The sequence below is a fragment of the Hyperolius riggenbachi genome, chromosome 3, assembly GCF_040937935.1.
Source record: "Hyperolius riggenbachi isolate aHypRig1 chromosome 3, aHypRig1.pri, whole genome shotgun sequence".
Taxonomy (NCBI): domain Eukaryota; kingdom Metazoa; phylum Chordata; class Amphibia; order Anura; family Hyperoliidae; genus Hyperolius; species Hyperolius riggenbachi.
The window spans coordinates 14,714,387-14,727,789 of NC_090648.1; the positions used below are offsets into that span (position 1 = coordinate 14,714,387).

At 49.4% G+C, this 13,403-nt stretch overlaps 1 protein-coding gene and 1 long non-coding RNA gene across 3 annotated transcripts in view; one reads left to right on the top strand and one right to left on the bottom strand.

Annotated features, from left to right (window-relative positions):
- LOC137562498 (uncharacterized) overlaps positions 1-9,578 on the bottom strand; it is a 41,092-nt gene extending 31,514 nt beyond the window's left edge. The window contains exons 1-2 of the long non-coding RNA XR_011030124.1: positions 9,339-9,578; positions 587-1,128 (exon numbers count right to left, since the gene is read on the bottom strand). This is a non-coding gene — a long non-coding RNA (uncharacterized lncRNA). The remainder of the gene's footprint in view (positions 1-586; positions 1,129-9,338) is intronic.
- Positions 9,579-9,901: 323 nt separating this feature from the next.
- Positions 9,902-13,403, top strand: part of INCA1 (inhibitor of CDK, cyclin A1 interacting protein 1) — a 47,663-nt gene continuing 44,161 nt past the window's right edge. The window contains exon 1 of one of the 2 annotated variants that reach the window (XM_068273891.1): positions 9,902-10,150. The gene's annotated coding sequence lies outside the window, so the exon portion shown is untranslated. The other variant, XM_068273890.1, reaches the window with a different exon arrangement.

The following is a 13,403-nucleotide window of genomic DNA, read 5'->3' on the forward strand; positions in this document are numbered from 1 at the left end:
AGAGCCGTCAGAATTCGCACGCCGCGAATCGTCGGTCATGTAACTAAATAGAAAAACCCCAAGCACTTGAGTCTTGCGGTTTTCCCATCGTTTCCACGCGCGATTTCGTTAAAAAACCCATGTCAATGCTTGCCGGCATTGACATGGTTAAAATCGCGAACGATTCCGTGTGAAAATCCGCATGAAAACGTCAACGAATCCGCAACCGTATGCGGATTCGTTGACGCGTTTTCCGCGAGCAAATCGCGCCGCACAAGTGGAAACGTACCCTTACTGGATTTGCCTGATTTTTTTTAACAAGGTTAAAACAATCTCAGTTTTCTGTTGGTTTTTTTTGGGGGGGGGGGGGGGGTTGCAGATCGCGGGCATTTCCAATTTCAACGTATTTAAAAAAAAAAAAAAAAAGTAACAACTTGCAAACAAATGCAAAAAATGTGCATGTGTAAAATGTGATCCCGCGAGCACCAGAGAATGCCCGGGAATTGGAAGGACGATTGTGTGCGCTTCGCCTAACAGCATGGCAGAGGAAGATCAAGACAATTTGTGGCATTATGCAATCGATATTCCTATAAACGATCAAACTTACCACTTTACCCTACGTTGCCGTTATTCCATCGGTCTTTGCGAAGGTGCAATATTCCAAATTCAATATATTCCCACAGATTACAATCCCTCCGACATACAATCCCAGCGTGCCTGGAGACGGCATATAACACCCGACAGGGAGACACGCCGATCATACGCTGCCCAATCTGTCCGCAGGATTCACAGAGGGATCAGATAGCAGATCCTGGCTGCATCTCTCACATGATTTCCTTATCAGATGCCAAGAGAATAAAACATCCACAGCAGGGGAAGAAACCCCCCCTCACGTTACAACCAAATGGTATTTCCCAACACAGAGGTGACACATGACCCGTCCGGCTGCTAATTCTGTCCCTCGTCACTTCGCACTCGTCGGCTGAGGCCCGGCATCCAGAGAGCAGAGAGGCGGCTTCAGCTCTGCCTGTTCAAAGCAGAGAAAACTTCACAACACTTCCTTTGGGGAAAAGAGTTGTGCATCGGGCGGTCCTGCCAGTTGACTTTGAAAGATTCGGATTTTCTGCAGGTGTTTCTCAGGAGAAGGATCTGTGTGAACAAAGAGGACACTGATCACTGATGAGCAGAGTATAGCAGATAAGAACAACCCCGCCCCCCTCCTAAAGTGGGCGGGAATAGACTCAGGAACAACAGTGCTGAGCTCCACCCATAAAGCACATAAGAAATAATCCAATCAGTAGTTTTGCTTGGACTGACCACTTAACAGGGGAACTGCAATGACATAATAGAAAGTAATACATTATTCAGGGTGCCTATTTTTTCGTTGAGTTTCCCGTTTTCAGCATTATAAACACTTCCTATATCTATATATTGCATATAGCCCCACCCTCCCAGTGATACGCAGTCTAGGCTATGATGTCACGCAGCCTTATGCCCCAGAGCACTCTGGGAGATCATGTGACATTCCTGTTCACAGAGGGAAAGAAAACATTCCACAATGATTCGCTTTGCCAGCAGTAACTATTCCGACATCTCTAATAAATTTAAGAATGTAAATAAGGGTGAGAGAAGATTTCACAATGTTCAAAACACTGACTGGATGATTTATAAATAAATACTGTGAAAAATAAGGAAGTAGTTCTGAGCCTGCGCAGTACAGCCCGGAGGAAGTCCGATGACGTCAGCGCGCCGCCGTGAGGCGCATTTTGGAACGCAGAAGAAGCCCGACCTGGCCAGGTCAGGTCGGCCACCGGAAGCCTGCGGAGCGGCGCCGAGGGCACCTCCTGCCTGCCACGGGCTGGAGGAAGCCCCAGGTAAGTGGATGCGGATTTTTATTTTTTTTTAATAGTCCCTGAACCTTCCCTTTAAACAGTAGAGCGCCACAGATTGTGATCGGTTTCATGCTGAAATCGATTCACAATCTGTTTGCAGTAAAGGCAGCCATAAGCATTGTTCTACTCAGCAGGAGATAACCAGAAGACAATGCACCAGAGATAATGACCAGTCTCTACAGAAAATAATCTAATGCTGGGTACACACATTACTTTTTTTGTGCAATTTTGCCACGCGATCGTTTTTTTCGGCACGATTCCACACTATTTTGTGCTCAATTCTCTTATCTTGTTCCATTCACCGCTATGAGAAATCGAGTGTAGAAACGATCGGGAGCGATATCGGACATGACGGATTTTATCTATCTGATCAATCTATCGCACGAATAAACGTAACGTGTGTACCCAGCATTACAGAAAATGTAACAAAATTGTATGGTGTATTTCCAGCATTAGGGTTAACATCATGTGTTTACAAATTAGCTGCTCAGCCCAGGCAGCCAGCTGACAGCTGATAGATGAAATTACAGTTGTGATTGATCACAGATGTGGGGTAGTTAGGCAAGAGTTCAGGTCCAGTTTAACTGTAGTATCAGACTCTTGGATCTGCTTTTATTAACTGCTATAATTAGGATCAAAAGGCGTTTAAAGCCACGTAAACACTTAGCAGAGCTCATGCTCCAAAACGAGATCAAACCTGCTCATAGTCACTATTAAAGTGTACTGGAGGTGACATGAGAAACAGTGTGACATGAGACAGACGTGTATGTACAGTGCCAAGCACACAAACATATGGCCTGTTCCTGACATGAGACAGACGTGTGTATGTACAGTGCCAAGCACACAAATAACTGGCCTGTTCCTGACATGTATGTACAGTGCCAAGCACACAAACAACTGGCCTGTTCCTGACATGAGACAGACATGTGCATGTACAGTGCCAAGCATACAAACAACTGGCCTGTTCCAGACATGAGACAGACGTGTGTATGTACAGTGCCAAGCACACAAATAACTGGCCTCTTCCTGACATGAGACAGACGTGTGTATGTACAGTGCCAAGCACACAAATAACTGGCCTGCTTCTGACATGAGACAGACGTGTGTATGTACAGTGCCAAGCACACAAATAACTGGCCTGCTTCTGACATGAGACAGACGTGTGCATGTACAGTGCCAAGCACACAAATAACTGGCCTCTTCCTGACATGAGACAGACGTGTGTATGTACAGTGCCAAGCACACAAATAACTGGCCTCTTCCTGACATGAGACAGACGTGTGCATGTACAGTGCCAAGCACACAAATAACTGGCCTGCTTCTGACATGAGACAGACGTGTGTATGTACAGTGCCAAGCACACAAATAACTGGCCTGCTTCTGACATGAGACAGACATGTGTATGTACAGTGCCAAGCACCCAAATAACTGGCCTGTTCCTGACATGAGACAGACATGTGTATGTACAGTGCCAAGCACACAAATAACTGGCCTGCTTCTGACATGAGACAGACGTGTGTATGTACAGTGCCAAGCACACAAATAACTGGCCTGTTCCTGACATGAGACAGACGTGTGTATGTACAGTGCCAAGCACACAAATAACTGGCCTGCTTCTGACATGAGACAGACGTGTGTATGTACAGTGCCAAGCACCCAAATAACTGGCCTGTTCCTGACATGAGACAGACATGTGTATGTACAGTGCCAAGCACACAAATAACTGGCCTGCTTCTGACATGAGACAGACATGTGTATGTACAGTGCCAAGCACCCAAATAACTGGCCTGTTCCTGACATGAGACAGACATGTGTATGTACAGTGCCAAGCACACAAATAACTGGCCTCTTCCTGACATGAGACAGACGTGTGTATGTACAGTGCCAAGCACACAAATAACTGGCCTGCTTCTGACATGAGACAGACATGTGTATGTACAGTGCCAAGCACCCAAATAACTGGCCTGTTCCTGACATGAGACAGACATGTGTATGTACAGTGCCAAGCACACAAATAACTGGCCTGTTCCTGACATAAGACAGACGTGTGTATGTACAGTGCTAAGCACACAAATAACTGGCCTGCTTCTGACATGAGACAGACATGTATGCACAGTGCCAAGCACACAAATAACTGGCCTGTTCCTGACATAAGACAGACGTGTGCATGTACAGTGCCAAGCACACAAATAACTGGCCTGCTTCTGACATGAGACAGACATGTGTATGTACAGTGCCAAGCACCCAAATAACTGGCCTGTTCCTGACATGAGACAGACGTGTGTATGTACAGTGCCAAGCACACAAATAACTGGCCTGCTTCTGACATGAGACAGACGTGTGTATGTACAGTGCCAAGCACACAAATAACTGGCCTGTTCCTGACATGAGACAGACGTGTGTATGTACAGTGCCAAGCACACAAATAACTGGCCTGCTTCTGACATGAGACAGACATGTGTATGTACAGTGCCAAGCACACAAATAACTGGCCTCTTCCTGACATGAGACAGACGTGTGTATGTACAGTGCCAAGCACACAAATAACTGGCCTGTTCCTGCCATGAGACAGACATGTGTATGTACAGTGCCAAGCACCCAAATAACTGGCCTGTTCCTGACATGAGACAGACGTGTGCATGTACAGTGCCAAGCACACAAATAACTGGCCTGCTTCTGACATGAGACAGACGTGTATGTACAGTGCCAAGCACACAAATAACTGGCCTGCTTCTGACATGAGACAGACGTGTGCATGTACAGTGCCAAGCACCCAAATAACTGGCCTGTTCCTGACATGAGACAGACGTGTGTATGTACAGTGCCAAGCACCCAAATAACTGGCCTGCTTCTGACATGAGACAGACATGTATGTACAGTGCCAAGCACACAAATAACTGGCCTGCTTCTGACATGAGACAGACGTGTGTATGTACAGTGCCAAGCACACAAATAACTGGCCTGCTTCTGACATGAGACAGACGTGTGTATGTACAGTGCCAAGCACACAAATAACTGGCCTGCTTCTGACATGAGACAGACGTGTGTATGTACAGTGCCAAGCACACAAATAACTGGCCTGCTTCTGACATGAGACAGACATGTGTATGTACAGTGCCAAGCACACAAATAACTGGCCTCTTCCTGACATGAGACAGACATGTGTATGTACAGTGCCAAGCACCCAAATAACTGGCCTGTTCCTGACATGAGACAGACATGTGTATGTACAGTGCCAAGCACACAAATAACTGGCCTGCTTCTGACATGAGACAGACGCGTGTATGTACAGTGCCAAGCACACAAATAACTGGCCTGCTTCTGACATGAGACAGACATGTGTATGTACAGTGCCAAGCACACAAATAACTGGCCTGTTCCTGACATGAGACAGACATGTGTATGTACAGTGCCAAGCACACAAATAACTGGCCTGTTCCTGCCATGAGACAGACGCGTGTATGTACAGTGCCAAGCACACAAATAACTGGCCTGCTTCTGACATGAGACAGACATGTGTATGTACAGTGCCAAGCACCCAAATAACTGGCCTGTTCCTGACATGAGACAGACATGTGTATGTACAGTGCCAAGCACACAAATAACTGGCCTGCTTCTGACATGAGACAGACATGTGTATGTACAGTGCCAAGCACACAAATAACTGGCCTGTTCCTGACATGAGACAGACATGTGTATGTACAGTGCCAAGCACACAAATAACTGGCCTCTTCCTGACATGAGACAGACGTGTGTATGTACAGTGCCAAGCACACAAATAACTGGCCTGCTTCTGATATGAGACAGACGCGTGTATGTACAGTGCCAAGCACACAAACAACTGGCCTGTTCCTGACATGAGACAGACATGTGTATGTACAGTGCCAAGCACACAAATAACTGGCCTGCTTCTGACATGAGACAGACGCGTGTATGTACAGTGCCAAGCACACAAACAACTGGCCTGTTCCTGACATGAGACAGACATGTGTATGTACAGTGCCAAGCACACAAATAACTGCCTGAAAAGAGTTATGCTGGGTATACACGAGTTTTGGGGTTTTTTGGCGAACTTTCCGATCGTTTTTTCCAATTGTTTTTCTAATCAATTTCTATTCACTTCTGTGAGAAAATTGATCAGAAAAACGATTTAAATCAGATCATACCTGTTGGATATTATCTATTGAGCCGCTGGGCGGACGTTCAGCCGACAGTAGCGCGTGTACACACCGATAAGGCTGTTTCTGAATGATCCGCTCAGCAGGTCGTTTAGAAAAAGCCTCAGTCTGTACACACGCGCTACTCGCGCTGGAAAGCCCACCCAGCAGCATCGTTGTCAGCGGTTGTGCGTGTGTATGCACATTTAGTCTGCAAAAAAAACAATGGAAATTCAGCTTCAATGGAGAAAATTCTCAATGGCTCATGATGGACCAATAAGAAGCCTTCCTGTAGCTAGGAAGGACTACTGTTGATATCACACAATCCATGCTTCTGCAAGGCTTTGATTGGTTTCAGGTTGAGTGGCGGACGACACAAAACAGCAGGTATGTCAATGATGAGTGCTGTAATAACAGCGCAGGAGATTTGGGCGCAGCCGGTGCCACCATAGACTGTAATAGAAATTACGGCTATCGCGGCGCACAGTCAGTAACTTAGGTGCAATCAGTAGAGAGAGATGAACTTACTTTTAAAACACTGCAGTTCGGCCTCTAGCAATAGCTGATAATTTTACGTTGCGTGCATGTTAAAGGCTCATACATACGTGCAAGTTTTCTGCACGATCAACCCGACAACATGACCGATTCCACGACTAGTACTTTCCATGCACCAACTGAGGCAACAACTCATTTGCATACTGCGCACGCAAACGGAACGACAGACTGAACAACAGTCTAACAGTCGTGTGAGTTGAACCTGTTGGATCAGGCAAACCGCGCCAACCATGTCGATCGGACATGCTGCAAGATGGTGCATGTGGCTTCACAAGGCCGATTGTGGAACTATTTCAGCATGAAATTGATGGGGAATGGGCCTGCGGTGTGTGGGCAGCCGACAGATCTCTATCCAATCAGATTGGGTCAGAGAGAAGAGATCTGTCTCTTGGTCTAATCTGCCCATCATCACAAGATGTATAGCTACCTTCCCCTTCTATTGTATGCTGATACTGCTGCATCTACTTCACCTGCAGTATAAATATACACACAATACACAAGGTCACAATACAAGTGTATGTTATCACTAGCAATCTGGTTTACTCCATGCTGATAGTCTGTTCATGGAAACCGTGAGTGACATCAATAACAGTGATGGTCAATCAGATGCTAATGAGATCAGCTGACATAAAGGGGACACCAGGGGCACCATGATATATGCAGGACAGAGCTGCCTCCAGAGTGCCCCCCTGGCACTCTATACAAAGCTACAACACCGAATTACAGGAGGTGCCACGATACAATACACAGCCGGCATCTGAGGGCCCCCTGGCACACTATATAAAGGGCCGAATTAAAGGAGGTGCCACCATAGAATACACAGCCAGCTCCTTGGCTCCCCCTGACGCACTATATAAAGATCCCCCTGCTCTAGAATTGGCCTGGTCGGTACCTGGGCTCCCCCCCCCCTGCTCTAGAAGTGGTCTGGTCGGTACCTGGGCTCCCCCCCTGCTCTAGAAGTGGTCTGGTCGGTACCTGGGCTCCCCCCCCCTGCTCTAGAAGTGGTCTGGTCGGTACCTGGGCATCCCCTGCTCTAGAAGTGGCCTGGTCGGTACCTGGGCTCCCCCTGCTCTAGAAGTGGCCTGGTCGGTACCCGGGCTCCCCCTGCTCTAGAAGTGGCCTGGTCGGTACCTGGGCTCCCCCTGCTTTGGAGGTGATTGGGTCAGTAGTCCCTGGGCTCCCCCTGCGCTAGAAGTGGTCTGGTCGGTCCCTGTGCTCCCACTCCTCTGGAAGTGGTCTGGTCGGTACCTGGCCTCCCCCTGCTCTAGAAGTGGTCTGGTCGGTACCTGTGCTACCCTTGCTCTAGAAGTGGTCTGGTCGGTACCCGGGCTCCCCCTGCTCTAGAAGTGGTCTGGTCGGTCCCTGTGCTCCCACTCCTCTGGAAGTGGTCTGGTCGGTACCTGGCCTCCCCTGCTCTAGAAGTGGTCTGGTCGGTACCCGTGCTACCCTTGCTTTAGAAGTGGTCTGGTCGGTACCCGGGCTCCCCCTGCTCTAGAAGTGGTCTGGTCGGTACCCGGGCTCCCCCTGCTCTAGAAGTGGTCTGGTCGGTACCCGGGCTCCCCCAGCTCTAGAAGTGCCTGGTCGGTACCCGGGCTCCCCCTGCTCTAGAAGTGCCTGGTCGGTACCCGGGCTCCCCCTGCTCTAGAAGTGCCTGGTCGGTACCCGGGCTCCCCCTGCTCTAGAAGTGGTCTGCTCGGTCCCTGGGCTCCCCCTGCTCTAGAAGTGGTCTGCTCGGTCCCTGGGCTCCCCCTGCTCTAGAAGTGGTCTGGTTGGTCCCTGTGCTCCCACTCCTCTAGAAGTGGTCTGGTCGGTACCTGGGCTTCCCCTGCTCTAGAAGTGGTCTGGTCGGTACCTGGGCTTCCCCTGCTCTAGAAGTGGTCTGGTCGGTACCTGGGCTTCCCCTGCTCTAGAAGTGGTCTGGTCGGTACCTGGGCTTCCCCTGCTCTAGAAGTGGTCTGGTCGGTACCTGGGCTTCCCCTGCTCTAGAAGTGGTCTGGTCGGTACCTGGGCTCCCCCTGCTCTAGAAGTGGTCTGGTCGGTCCCTGGGCTCCCCCTCCTCTGGAAGTGGTCTGGTCAGTCCCTGTGCTCCCTCCCTGATCTGGAAGTGGTCTGGTCGGTCCCTGGGCTCCCCCCCCTGCTCTAGAAGTGGTCTGGTCGGTACCTGGGCTCCCTCCCTGCTCTAGAAGTGGTCTGGTCAGTCCCTGGGCTCCCCCTCCTCTGGAAGTGGTCTGGTCAGTCCCTGTGCTCCCTCCCTGATCTGGAAGTGGTCTGATCGGTACCTGGGCTCCCCCCCTGCTCTAGAAGTGGTCTGGTCGGAACCTGGGCTCCCTCCCTGCTCTAGAAGTGGTCTGGTCGGTACCTTGGCTCCACCCCTGCTCTAGAAGTGGTCTGGTCAGTACCTGGGCTCCCCCCCTGCTCTAGAAGTGGTATGGTCGGTACCTGGGCTCCCCCCCCTGCTCTAGAAGTGGTCTGGTCGGTACCTGGGCTCCCCCTGCTCTAGAAGTGGTCTGGTCGGTACCTGGGATTCCCCTGCTCTAGAAGTGGTCTGGTCGGTACCTGGGCTCCCCCCTCCCTGCTCTAGAAGTGGTCTGGTCGGTACCTGGGCTCCCCCCCTGCTCTAGAAGTGGTCTGGTCGGTACCTGGGCTTCCCCTGCTCTAGAAGTGGTCTGGTCGGTACCTGGGCTCCCCCCCTGCTCTAGAAGTGGTCTGGTCGGTACCTGGGCTCCCCCTGCTCTAGAAGTGGTCTGGTCGGTACCTGGGCTTCCAGGGCTGCGGTTCCCGAGACTTTGGGGGGAATTAGAGCGCTCAGGGGGCTTCTTTCCAACTTCCAGGCCCGGCGGCTCCTCCTCGTCCTCTCAGCTGCTCACCCCGCCGGGAGCCGCCATCATCCAGCCGGGATTCCCCCACCCTCCCGCTGACGTCACCGAGCCTCTACCCTATCGGCTACGCCTAGAACGTGACCGCATTCCTCGGACGGCGAGGCCCCGCCCACTCGCCTGCCAATCTGTAAGTGGAGCCCGCCTTGACCGTGACGTACAGACAATAATCGCCGAGTCGTAGCTCCGCCCACCTCTCGTTACTGTAAAGGAAGGCCACGCCCTTCTAGTGACGTAAACTAAAAACCGAGCATGTGCTCCAAAGCTCCACCCAGCTCTTGTCCTTCTTGGTAAAATCACCGCCCAAATAAGCGAACTGCAAAAGGCACAAGATAGGAAAGGGTCAGGCTCCGCCCATATCCTATAATTATGGGAGTCTCCGCCCGGGATACGTGTCAGGTACACCGCGGCTACTGGCAAGCTACGCTGAGGCCCCGCCCACAGCATGTCAGTCACATCCTAGCATTGCTAGTGCTGGCGAATACCCTTCCTCCTCGTGCTGAGGGCCCGCCCACAGCCTGTCAGTCACATCCTAGCCCTGCCAGTGCAGGCGAATCCCCTTCCTCCTCGCGCTGAGGCCCCGCCCACATCCTGTCAGTCACATCCTAGCCCTGCCAGTACTAGCGAATCCCCTTCTTCCCCGCGCGGTGTCCCCGCCCACAGCCTGTCAGTCACATTCCTGCACACTGAGGTAGCGGAGTCTTCAGGTTGCGCACTCGCTCTGTCCCCGCCCACCACCTGCCAGTCACACAGAGTCACAGACCTCGCGGGCGGGTTCTCTGTGAGGTGCGGGTGACGTCACGTTTCCTGTCAGGATTGAGCGGGAACGGCTGAGAGGCGACGCCAGATGACCACATGATGTAATGATAATAATGTGTGGTTCATGCCTTGTGGCTGTGGCAGGACACAGAGGGGATATTATGTGAAGCAGGTCATTTCCCCACTCGCTCTTCCTCCCTGCGCCAGACCTGGGCGCTGCTGTACACATAATGTAATGGCTGGCTGCGCGGCAGCACGATAGCCGGACCCCAAATGACTTCTTCTGAGTTACTACAGAGGGGGAATAGTAATTAAAGTACCTGAGGTGGGGTGACATTAAAAAACGCATGATGCGAACTCAGCGTGCTCCCTGGCTGCACATGCACAATTGGCCCCAGACCAGAGGACTTTCCCGGGGCAAATTGCGGACGAACAGGGAGTCGGAGGAGGATGGCGTGGGAGTGATAGGGCTGGAGGAAGCCCCAGCTATGTATAATCTGTGGTTTTAGCCAGTGGCGTAGCTAAGGAGCTATGGGCCCCGGTGCAAGTTTTACATGGGCCACCCAAGCACTCTATACATAACAGTTGATAGGGTGCACCAGAACCTGCCAAGGACAACCACAGTGTCAGAGGTGCATGAAGGGGATGGGGAACAGTGTGCTAATGATTACTAATATTTAAAGCATCTATAGAAGTGATTTTTACCAACGCAGGACCAATAGAGAGCTAATACTGTGATAGAGGGTGGACCCGATGATGTTTGTACCTCTGCACCCCCTATTGCTACGCCCCTGGTTTTAGCCCTATCCCAGGTTCCCTGTAACGCCGCATGCAGGGTGAGCCGTCATTGCGAAGTGACCCGTGGCGAAGATGATATTATCCTCCCTGAAGAGATATATTGAGGAGGGGAATGCTGGGATGCAGTCTATACTCAGCTGTAGGAGAGGTGGCCAGGGATGGCCACCTGGTATTTTCATTTCCATAAACTAGAGGGTATTTTTTGGCCCAAGGACCACTTTGCAGTCCGAATATGTTTGAGGGTAGGGCCGGTTCAAGTCCCAGTGGTGCCCCAAAACCTTAGGTCCCCTCATAAACCTTCCCCAGCAAATTTAGTACAAAGGCTGCATCCCCCCCCCCCCCCCCCCCCCCCCATGCTGCCAGACTCACCACCATGCTCACCTGTCTCTGCTCCATTTGTGCTTCCTGTGTTCATCTCACTGTCTGCCTCATCTCAGTGGCCCCGTGCAGGTTATTATTACACGATAAATAAATGCAGGGGTTCCTCCAGATCCAAAAATGATTTGAAGGGGTTCCTTGAGATCCAAAAGTTATTTGCAAGGTTCCTTCAGGGTAAAAAGGTTGAGAAAGGCTACTCTATGGGGAGGGGTGTGGCCCAGACTGCCAGACTCGTAGGACGTACAGAATGACGCCAGGAAGTCCGAGAAGGAGCTGATCACTCACTGAATAGGGCAAATTGTCAGCTTCCTGAGTAAAGGGGCCACCAACGTTACAATTCACTAAATGATCTTTTGTTCCATATCATTTGTGTGAACGATCGTAAACAGTCGTTCAGGACCACTAACAGACAAACATTTCCCAACCAATCCAATCAGAGTGACAGGATTGACCTGAAAATTGGATTTATTTCATTAATCTGTTTGGAAACGAAAGATTGTTATGTGAATTGTATCATTAGTACCCACCTTAAGATGTGATCTAGCAGAGGACATCGTTTAGTAATTCTAATGAGGTAGTAAGCAAATAGTTCGCCTGACAAAATGGCCCATATGCAATTCCAGTTTTCTCCCAAGCGATATTTTCTCAACTTAAAAATAAAATGCCTTTTAACCACTTCACCACTGAGGGGTTTTACCCCCTGACCACCAGAGCAATTTTCACCTTTCAGCGCTCCTTCCATTCATTCGCCTATAACTTTATCATTACTTATCACAATTAAACGATCTATATCTTGTTTTTTCCGCCACCAATTAGGCTTTCTTTAGGTGGGACATTATGCCAAGAATTATTTTATTCTAAATGTGTTTTAATGGGAAAATAGGAAAAAAATTGGGAAAAAATTTATTATTTTTCAGTTTTCGGCCATTATAGTTTTTAAATAATGCATGCTACTGTAATTAAAACCCATGAAATGTATTTGCCCTTTTGTCCCGATTATAAAACCGTTTAAATTATGTCCCTATCACAATGTTTGGCGCCAATATTTTATTTGGAAATAAAGGTGCATTTTTTTCCAGTTTTGCGTCCATCCCTAATTACAAGCCCATAGTTTATAAAGTAACAGTGTTGTACCCTCCTGACATAAATATTTAAAAAGTTCAGTCCCTAAGGTAACTATTTATGTTTTTTTTTTATTGTACATTTTTTAATTTTTTTTTTAATTACAAAAAAAATTTGGGAGTGTGGGAGGTAATGAGTTAATTTTTTGTGTAAAAGTAATTTATTTGTATGTGAAAAATGTTTAGGGTGTAGTTTTACTATTTGGCCACAAGATGGCCACAGTAACTTTTTGTTTAATGCGACCTCCAAGAGTCCTTCCGGACGCTTGCAGGAAGTACAAGGAGGCTGGGTAAGTGGTTTCTTTTTTCACAATGATCGCGCTGCTCATCGGAGAGCAGCGGATCATTGCGGGGCTTAGATCAACGAACGGGAATGGATTTTCCCGTTCATTGATCTCCGGGCGGGCGGCGTGTTTACTAGCGGCGGGCGGCGTGTTTACGAGCGGGAGCGCGGGCAGCGGCGGGAGTCCGCAAAGTACGGATTTCTCCATCCCTGGGGGTTAAAGGATGGAAAAAGGGACGGAGAAATCCGTACGGGCGGGGGTAAAGTGGTTAAACGTCCAACAAACAAACAAAAACTCAAAATAATTTTGTCAGTACTTTTTCACCTATTTTTTGGTAAGTTTTCCATTGTAAAGTGCTAAAACATTATTTTAAATAGAAGATGAAAAATTATCTCCTTGGAGAAAACTCAGGGGAAAAATTGAATAGCATATGGCCCTATGTCTTGAGGGAGCAGAGCTCCGACTCCATCATCTCCAGTTTATATGGTGGGTAGAGATGGCCCAGCCTTGGAGAACTCACGGAGAAGCATGTGATCAGTTTGATCAGCTGATAGGTTTGTAAGCCTCTGATTTGCTGTGATGACTTCCTGGTCTAACACAGGAT